Source organism: Puntigrus tetrazona, chromosome 3 (genome assembly GCF_018831695.1).
Source record: "Puntigrus tetrazona isolate hp1 chromosome 3, ASM1883169v1, whole genome shotgun sequence".
NCBI lineage: Eukaryota > Metazoa > Chordata > Actinopteri > Cypriniformes > Cyprinidae > Puntigrus > Puntigrus tetrazona.
In genome coordinates this window covers 22,641,858-22,652,843 of record NC_056701.1, presented here as the reverse complement: position 1 = coordinate 22,652,843, position 10,986 = coordinate 22,641,858, and positions in this window count along the sequence as shown.

Below are 10,986 nucleotides of genomic sequence, written 5' to 3'. Positions count from 1 at the left end.
TTTTAATTTTAAAGATAAAAACTTATGCCACTGTCTGTCTCATAATAAAGCTTTACTAACTAGCTAACTAACTACCTAATTTACTAAATAAAAAAAATAAAATATTTTTAGTTTTTATTTTTGTTTGTTTGTTTTTGGGTAAAAGAACTAATGCAGGTATTGTTTCTAAAGAACATCAGGCTATAATAGTTATAGTTAAACCAACATATAATACTAAAAATATGAAACAAAAATAATAAAAAAGCCTTTGTTTCCTTTGCAGGAACATTTATGAGAAACGTTTCAGGTTTTTATTTATTTTGTAGTCTACATAATGCAAGTCAGTTATAATGCAAACTTCACAATATTCTACAAAATACTTCAAGAATTTTCTGCAGAAGGAAACAGACAGGTTTGGAAAGACGTGAGGGTGAGTATGATAACAGGATTTTCTGTTTCAAAGACTAAAAATAATACAAAGACAATAAATATGTGATTATGCATATACTGTTTTTCTGCTTAGTAGTCCTCGCTGGTGATGATCTGACATAAATAAAAAAAAAAACATAAATTCCGAAGACCAACTAACTAAGTAAATAAATAAATAACCCGGCTATGCTTTCCTAAAGCTGTCGAAATAAAAGAGCCAGGATTGAATTGAATTGTGATTGGCCTGCCTGTAAAAATCATACACCCTGATAGTAATTAAGCAAGAGGGCGATCTGACTTTTTGCGGTTGGGGAAGAGTCTTAAAAAAGGCTGAGCTCTTGTAAACAGCATCAGAGGGAGCTCATTCAGACCGACCTGCATCATTCACATGCCACTTATTACTCGTTCCCCAACCGTTAAGCCTTCTCTCCGCGTTGTAAAAAAAGGTGTGCACCAGCGTGCAGTAAAGAAATCTGCAATAAACCGCCTTCACTGGAACTACACAAGAGCCCGATCTTTAACTCCACTGACTCAGAGTCCTTCAGCAGCCTCTTGAATGTCACGGGGAATGTGAGATATTTTAACAGGGCTCGAGCCGGTGCTGGTGCGCTGGGTGCAAAGAGATCATCTTAACCCTTAGGAGACAAACACGCATCTGAGATTAGCCTGGAGCTTCTGTTTAACAACTGTTCATGCCGTAATTGAAGGCCGTGCGGTGTGACGACATCCTTAAAGAAAGATCACCTCCGTAGAACTGGCTTCTTATCCACATAACCGAGCCCCCGGCATCAAAACTCGGAAGAACAGCGCTATTGTAATGCTGAGCGATATGTTTAAAGGCCCTCCCGTGCGTTAAAGCATCTCTGTGCAAATTTCCAAGCACCACCCAGGAGCAAGTCACCCACATTTGGGTGAGAGCGCCCCTTAACCAGTCGCAGACATCAAACGAGGGCTCATAAACAGGCCAGGTTTGTAGAGGCTGCAACCCAAGACACGGCTTTCATCGTTGGTACTATTTGGGGGGAACCCTGGGGGGTCTGGAAGGAGAGGGATGCTGGACACGGGAGTGGTTTTTATAGACAGGTACTGTAACCGGAGAGCACCTCTCTGGCCTGCTTCAGCGTCACCCGCTTTCTTTACAGACAGGCAGCTGGTCATAACCAGTGCCTGCCTCTGGGCATCACGTCCCCCCTCTACCACCCTCTGCTCGCCGCCGCCCTCTTCGCTCACCGTCCCTTGGCTTGGGAAAAGCGGGGATAGATGCTGGTTTTGGTCAGGAGACTGATATACAGTGCGTGTTTGATGCATTTTACCAAAAAAAGAGAAAAACACAAAGTGTGTATTCTATCATAGAAAAGTTCTTGAAACGTGAGGTTTATGCACACAAGCTTAGTCTTCGGAACAAACCGCGATCACTTTCAAATAGACCTTTTGAGCTCCTTTATGTCACATCTTTTCTTTTAGTCTTCTGAGATTTTAGTGAAGTAATGGGCTTTGAGATCCACGCAGCCCACACAGTCCAGTTTTGCAGAAAGATGCATTTTTTGTAGTAATGTAGTAAACTAATGCATTAAAACATACAGTAACATTGTGTATTTTTATTATAATTTTTTCAGTATATTTCAAATTTATTCCTGTGATGGCAAAACTGAATCTTCAGCTGCTTTACTCCAGTCTTCAGTGTCACGTGATCCTTCAGAAATCATTCTGATATGATGATTTTCTTCTTTTTTTTTTTGTGCACCCTAATTTTTTACAGTTGAAATCTTGTAACATTACGGATGTCTTTTGATCAGCTTTCAGTCGGCTCAATCCATCCTTGTTTTTTAAAAAATATTTAGAAAAAAAAAGAATGGCGCTATTTATTTGTTGTTGTTGTTTTTCTTTTCTAGTCTTTCTGGGGACATGGACTGTACATCTCTATGTATTTCTTAGTTTCTTAAAGCTATGATTACATTTGCACTGTCACATACTATAACAATAAATATAATAAAACACAAAATATTACACTTGTACGATGCTTATTATAAGACACAGTCACACAGAACATTATACTGCTATAAACTGTGACAAACTAGTTCTAGAAGAGAGGTTCTGTTGTTGTTTTATTTAGGAGGCAATGCTGCCCCCTGGATCAGGAGGTGGATGGAAAACGCAAGCCTTAAAAACACATAACATCTGCATCTATAAAAATGGATGTGTTTGATGTTTGTTGATCTTCAGGACCTCTGTGGCAAATGGAACATTCTTATCTCCGAAAGAACGGAATGAATAGGCAGATCCTATTTTGCATTCAGCTTAGTGAGCAAACATAAGATGCATTTATTAACAAAAGCTGGTGCCACTGTAGTTTATTCTTTAACTTGACTCATCACGTCGTCTGCTAGAGATGGCAATAAAGATTCACTCATGTTTACTGTACAGAGTAAAAGTAAATGCTATCAGCAGTTCAAAACCTTCATTCGTCTGCTCTATTTTTTTTTTCTAATTCGTCTCCTTTTTTCCAGATTTAAGCAAAACTGTTTCTGTAAATGAAATTAAAGTAATATATCTTTATTAACAAAACAGAACAAAATTACGTATACACTAGGCTTAATCTCGTTCAAATGATGTTTATGAATCAGGTTCATTAGTTCTACATCATTAGTTTTACTTGTATGTAATATTTAGCTGCTTTATACAGTAGAATTATAAATATGTGTGTCTGTATATACACACACACACACACACACACACACACACACACACACACACATACACATACATATATATTACGAAGCATGCACATTTATTTCCTGTAAATATTTTAAAGGATTTAATAGTTTTTTTTATCTGTTTTAAGATGCAATAGGTCTGCAAGTTAGAGCAATAGATCAGTAAGATATAGAAGTATTAATAACAACATTTGAGACCCTTAGTAACACATAAACACCAGAGGGGGCGGTATTGAGTAGCTAAATAAAATTTTTCAAAAAAGCTGCTGTGATGTACATCTGGTCAGCACTGGCCTTAGTGAGCAGATGGGACTGCAAATGAAGAAAACTGTAAAGGAAGGAAAATGAGTTCATGAGCGGTATTTGAGTGGACCTCCTTACAAAGATATCAGCATTTGATTAAATACTTGCATCTCCATCCTGTGGCCATAAATGAGTTTCCATGCTAACAATAGACCAATGAATGTTGAATGGCAGCCAGCTTGAAAGCACCTCATCTTGCCTCCAGAAGCAATGCGGCCATTTTCTCGTCTTCTTCTTCTTCTTCTGAGTGAGACCTATAAATCAATACTCGGCCCGCACCTTGCCTCCTCCTTCTCAGTGCTTTCAATTAATCCAAATGATTTCTACAGGAAATCCGAAGGGCCAATCAATTCACCTGCACATTTCAATACTCTGCCCAATCCGTCCGTGGCTCGTGCACGCCTCCATTGCTCTTGTAAAAACATTATTAATTGCTGCTCCAGCTAGCCATCCATCTTGCACGACCTCGGCAAGGGGGCCAAGCAGGCAGTACGCAGCCCAGGAGTGTAATAATACTTTGAATGACTGCTCGGGCTCTTCACATCCCTCTCAGCCCATTAAAAAAACAGCAGCAGCTCCTCGGGAAAGCACTTGCTCACCGCGCTGACAGGGATGAAGCTGATGTCTGTGAGAAAAGGTTTGTGGGGGATGGTTGTGGAGAGAATCAAAGCATTTGTTCTATTGATTATCTGGTTTTTGTGTGTTATTATTATTGTTGCGCTTTCAGAGAGTGGCTGAATATTTCTTGAACGCAGGTTTGACGCCTGTCACATGAGTCCCACATTAGACATCCCGTTCGAGCTAGTGAGTGTATCTAATGTCCGTGTGTGTGTGTGTGCGTGCGTGTGTGTACATCTGTAACATCAAAAGGACGGGATGAGTCTTATTTACAAGAAGCAGTAACCAAGCGTTTCCCTCCCCCATCTGTCTCTTTCTCTCTCTCTCTCTCTCTCTGCCCAGAAATGAGCAGCTGGTCTGTGGGCTCAAAAGGTTTTCTTTTCCTGAAGCCAAAAAAAAACCACACACACACACCCTCAGAGCTATTCACTGTCTGTACTTTTATCCATAAGGAGAGATACAACAACACAACAGAACAACTGTCATTGTAAATCTGATCTAGCAAAACAAATGCGTGTACACCTCTCTTGCTGCAAGTTCAACAAATAAGATGTCATTTATCCCACGTGCGCGTGGAAGTATAACTCTTTCACTCTTTTATTAAGAATATAAATCCCTCCATTGACTGACTCATTATCAGTGTGCGTCCAGAACTGAGAGCGCCTTTTAAATTCCAGTTAGAATGTTTGCACAGATTTGAAAATAATTTGAATTTGAGTTAGGAATAAGGTAGTAACAAGATACAGAACTGCTATTTAAATTTGCATGTGTAAAGTAGTAGAAATTAAATCGTAATTGTACTTTTTTAACTAGAAAGGCCGAATTATAGCTGATAGAAAATAAGACAGACTTTGTGGATTGGGGTCACGGAACAACTACATAAAGCAAGTGAAATTTGCTCTTTTATGGATCTTTTATGGATTTACATGCTACAATTATGGATAATACATGTAATTTATATGCAAGTGATTTAAAACAAGAAACAAAAAGGGCTTGCAATGTTTTTAATAGCACCTTAGCAGTCACAATTCCTTTGTCACGTGACATGTGCTACGTGTTACAGTATAAGAGTCACGTGACCAGCTGAGACCTGTGCTAAAATTAGTCCGCGCATCTCTCCGTCGCCATCTACTCCTTCATAATGATCTGCCTCCCATATACTCTCTTCAGTATCGACAGTTTGTCCCATGAAGATGATTCATGGACACGATCTGATGTGTTAAGAGCTGGCTCAATGCAGCAGATGTAGTGATCAACCCTACACGCTCACCGTGAGTGTTAAAGGATGGCACGCAGAGAACATTGTGAGGGCCGTGCCGATCAATTAGCACACTGCCTCGTTTGTCAAGGTTGAGGCCGGGAAATAAGCCTAGCTGGCCCGTTAAGAGCCTATTGATTTTACACTGCCTACAGTCAGAGGATACCGGGGAGAGTGTAAGAGGCAGAACGTACAGAGTGTGGTGTGAAGTAGCGTTTGCAGCAGATTTGTGACCAGTTTTGCGATTTATGTGACAAACGATTGAGTGTAAACGCACTAAGTAGTGCTGGTCATAGATTAGCACAAAATTGAAACGTGTGAAACGTCCAATAACTGTCGCAGTCAAAAATCATTTACAAAAATAACGATTTCAATATCTAAGGTGTCAACTTCAGCCAGGTATAACATTGCTTTTGATGATTTATTCCTTTTTTATTTCTTTTATGACGTGCTGTGTGCGTTAACCACGCCCCCTTTTTACGCGTAGCACCACCCACTCCGTCGCACGGACAACATCTTGTTTCTATGACCACCACAATCCATCTGTGCCTAGTGCCTACCAAGCAGGATATCGTGAAAAATTTGACCTTTGAACTTATAGTGCAAATTTCTGTAACCGAAACCCTCATGTAATTAACTGAGATGTGAGTTATAGCAAAGGCACATGTTCAGAGACATAGAGTGTGTCTTCATCTCAAGTTTTTATTTTTTCATACGCATTTAAAAATGTCCAAAAACGCTTAAAATAAGATAAATATAGGCTACTTAAGAAACAACACTAAATTACACATTCAGACTTATTTTATTAGTGTATATCGTAATGTATCTTAATATATCTTAATCTTTTGGCCATTAAATTAAAAACAACATATGGTTCTAAGAATATTTAATCTAACAAAATTATGTTTTTTTAAAAGGAAAGCTAAAATATAGTAAAATAGGACACAATTTTTTCAAATCTTCTATTCTTTATCACTTAAATTAAAATCTATATACTTAAAGTTATTAGCACTGTATAGGTCTATGTAGAAATTATTGCTTCCACCATACTTTCCTAAAAATATGTTTATTGGCATGTATAATTCATTGAAACACTTTTAACGTCCATAGAAGCTTTCTAATGCACAAAAGGTTGTTTAAAAAAACCAAAAAGGTTCTTTGAAAAAAAAAAGTCTCTTCTGCAGCATCAGTGCAAAAAAAAGAAAAAAAAAGGGTTTTTATTTTAGCCATTCTGCATTTGAATTACGCTGCTTATGTTTATATATATGTGTAAAATTCAAGTAAAAAGCACATCAATCTTAATTTTTATATGTGCATGCTGCTCCAGTTGCTGTTCAACAAAAGTGTACAGAAAGAGCCTCTTAAACTCCGCAGCTCCATATGAATGACTGTCCGGGTGGGCTGAAGGATATCTGACACCTCAAGCTGGCACACCTTTTGGTTCACCGGAATGTGCTGTTAGTGTCAGCTGTCAGTCATTTAGAAACAGATCCACCAAAATGTAGACAATATGCTCATTAACATGCTGCGTGCACATAATAGTTCATTCGATTATTGCAATATTGCTATCATTCATCTTATCAAATGAGCACCAAGACCTTGATTCATGTTTTTATCCTGAAAAAAGGGTTTTAGAAAAAAATAAATGTTATGTAGGGGGTTTGCCGTCTCAGTACAATCCACTTCTGAGGAAAATTCTGCAATGTCTTGTTTAGTGTCTCATGAAAATGCACACATTGTTCTAGCAATTTACATGTGTGCAAAACAGCCAGAGCTATCAGTTGGAAATGTTTAGGCCTCCGTGGCGCTGTTTTTGCAATTTTATTTAAAAATAATAGGGTGTTACAGTGGCGCCCCTTACTGGAAGAAATAAGGAAATGAAAAACAAAATCACAATCAATTTTATAAAATAATAAAAAAAAGCATTAAAAGTACTTTCAAACTTATTTTTGGTTGTTTTCAAAATGTATTATTAGAGGGTTTTCTTTTTTTAAAGCTTGTTCAATTTAATATTTTCTATTCAATGTTTAATTCTTATTTTTAAAAACTGGAAAGAGATGATTATTTTATTCCAAATAATACTTCCATAATTTATTTTTGTGCAATGTCATTTATTTTTAGCCAATTTAGGAAAAGGCTTAATGTAATAAATAAACATTATATAAATGAATATAATTTCCCCCACGAAAATGTCCAATTTATACACGAACAAAGTAACAGAAATAGCAATTAAATTAAGAGGCTCTTGTCATTAAAAAAGTTTTAAAAACCCATTCAATATCCCTGCAACATTTAACCAGTATTACACATGATAACATTTTGTTGGTTTAGCACGTTTATAGGCTTTTGCGTGTTCCTAAAATAACCCAACGCAGGTTCACGGTCCTGCTCACATACTAAGACTTTTTGTTCATTTTTGAAACGTAGGTAAACCCATTGCTATGTCTGTTGATAAAGCACTTGACATACGTGAAGTGTGTAATTGCTATTACTACGGATGTCGCTCTGAATGTGCCCGGTGGCGGATCCCGAACATAACTCCACGTCTGTGCTTCAGTTGCGGCTCTTTGTGGAAAACCTTGCCAGCTTCGGCTTGTAAAGAGCCGTAATTTATTGCCCCTGTCATCTGTAAAACTTATCAAATCTACCTCCTGCTGAGAGAGAGCGTCTAAACTCTTAGAAAGGGTCTGTTTCTGGAATATTCAGAAGATACTTTCACCAAGTACCGCAGCATTTTTCTCAACAAATGATATTTATTGCTTCAAATTCAATTTCCGTTTTATTTCAACGGGAAAACTGAATTACTCATTCACAACATTAAAGGGGTTTCAATTCTGCGCCTACGTGAAATTAAGGCTTTTATGAAAGCACCCTCTCTGTTTGAAAACCTCAGGCGAAATCCTTCTAGAATCTTTCATTTTGTCTCACGCTGTACACCTTTGATGAATTGCAGACTGTATCTAATTTCTTCAAAAGTATGCAAAAAATCCGTGGAAGCTTTGGGTGAATTATCGTGCAGTGAAACACATTTACTTGAAGGATGTGTTCTGCTTCATCGTGTTTAATCAGTGACACAAGGGCTGTATTGTGAGATTATCCAGGGCCATAACATTTTTAGTACAAACAAGCGTATAATGAAAGTCTGGAAAAAAATGTTTTCGCTGCAACCTGCCAACTGAAATGAACGACAGCAGTACAACAAAAATAAGACAAAAAAACAGCCTGTGAATGCATTCGTTATTTAGAAATTAAATAGACTAATAAAACTAATAAGTCATCATTCAGCATCATAAATCAGCTCGAATGTTTCTGAAGGCAGGTTTCCAAAAAAGTCACAATTCAACCTCTGCAGCGTTTCATACGTAGATGCAGGCACCAGATGAAAAAAAAAAGTTAGCATGGTTTTCTTTTCCAACTTAGGGGTAGAGAGGAAAGATTTCGAATTTGATTTATCATGCCCATAATCCATAAAAGGTCTTGTTCAGACAGGCAGTTAAAATGATATAGACACACAGGTGAGCGTAAAGGAAACTTATATAGAGGAAGGTGAAGTTCACACCAGACAGAGGTATGCAGGTCTCAAGCACTAAAAGAAGCTGTCGGATACACTGCACATCACATGAATGGAATAAGACACAAACACACTTATATTTGACACTTTCCCAACCGTAATACAATACATTCATGTAGCAGAATATATCCACACACATATATATTACACACACAATGTGACCCGTTATTTGATTTAGAACTAGCCTCCACTAGTTATTAAGTAGGCTGTGGATGAATATTGCTGAATGCAAATATTTATTTTATTCTGAAACGTTTCACAGTTAATGTCACGTAAAAAAAAACATCAATCTCAGCTAAAAGGGAACGTTCTCAAAACTTTGCCTAATGTTCTGGGAAGGTTCCCTTGACTTACACTATCTGACACAGCTGCGTTTAAAATTGAACTGGAAGTTAAGTGCTGGGCGTCCGGTCAGAGGAGAACTGACCCCAACTGAGTCTGGTTTCTCCCAAGGTTTTTTTTTTTCTCCATTCTGTATGCATGGGGTTTTGTTTCCTTGCCGCTGTCGCCTCTGGCTTGCTTGGTTGGGGACACTTAACTTCTAGTGACTATCGTTGAATTGACTACAGAGACCGTCTCTGCATTTAATAAGAAATTGGTCACTCTCGTCATTATACATCCCTGTCATTGTACTCTTCTACATTATACTGTACAGTGCTTTGATGCAACCTGTGTTGTTAAAAGTGCTATATAAATTAAAATGATTGATTGATTGATTGATTGATTGAAGTTACGAGATAATTAAGTGTTATCTGATCTTTAATGAGGTTCTCAAAACATTAGCTCCAAAGCTTTATTTATACCACTGATTCTTTCCCTGATATATTTTAGTTGGATGTACCCGGATGTTTTAATGCAAGTGCTTGTTCACGAATGTTTGCAAAACTATAAAAAGGAATGTTTTCTCAATGTCTGGATAACCTGCTCACAGAACGTGTAGAAAATAACACGACGATAATTCAGAAATGATGTTTTCTTAACTTGATGAGAACGTTAGCAAATATTTAAGCAGCCGATAGCAGTGTTAGGAACGAATCTGTACTGTTCCTGTCTGTAGGCTATATATAACCCTTCTCCTGTAGGCCAGTGTGTGCTCTGCTGAAAATGATCAAAACCACAACACACAACATATATTAGCCACTCTAACTAATAATTCATATTAAATTATTATATGACATTTCATTACATCAAATATTATACACACTTTCCATATAAACCTGCTTTTCTTGCTGTGTTTACGTGTAGCCTGGCCCTGGTTTCACGGGCAAGATTCAAGCAGAGTACAATCTGAGCTGATCCTTGATCTGATCTGTTTTGTCTTAAGATGCACACCAGCAGTGTTTTGGCATGTTTATTAAAAAAAAAAGACTTTTTTTTATAAAGGTCCTAGCTGAACTACGACTGAAGGCTGTCGATGAAAGCAGGCTCTTTCTTTGCAGAGTTTAGATGTTTTTCTATTGACCAGATTACCTCAGATCGTGTAGATCCTGCCTCTTTTACATTTAAACAGGTGTCACGCATTAGGCATCGATTGTAGCTACTTTCTCAGTCGACTAGTTTACAGACTGCTGACATTTCAAAAGCGTTTAAAGGCAAACACCGGAACATTATTAAATAAAGAAGATCAATCTCCAAGTTATCCCTGCTCTCCACTTTCAATGTCCCTCAGATAGGAGAGCACAGCTCGCCCTCTACAGATATCAAGCAGCTATTGCAAATTTAGTTCTTTTTTTGTTGTTTTATGGTGGTTGGCAAACCAGCTTATATAGCCTATATATGGCAAACGCATAGGAGGAAAAGAAAACCCCTAATGATCACTATTCTTAAAATCCCATTCATCAATGCTCTATCTTTGAGACTTAAGTTCGTCTTCTTCTTCTTCTTCTTCTTCTTCTTCTTCTTTTTGGATTTAATGGCTGTTGGCAAACCAGCTTAACAAGTGCATTCCCGCCACCTACTGGAAAGGAGTCTGAAGAGCTCAATCAAAAGGGTTTTTCTTCTTCTTGGTGTTTAAGGCCGGCTGGCAACAAACGTAAAGAGGCGCATTACCGCCACCTTCTGCTTTGGGTGTGAAAAGAGTTTTATATTACGTTTATCTGTTCGGTTTTGCAGTC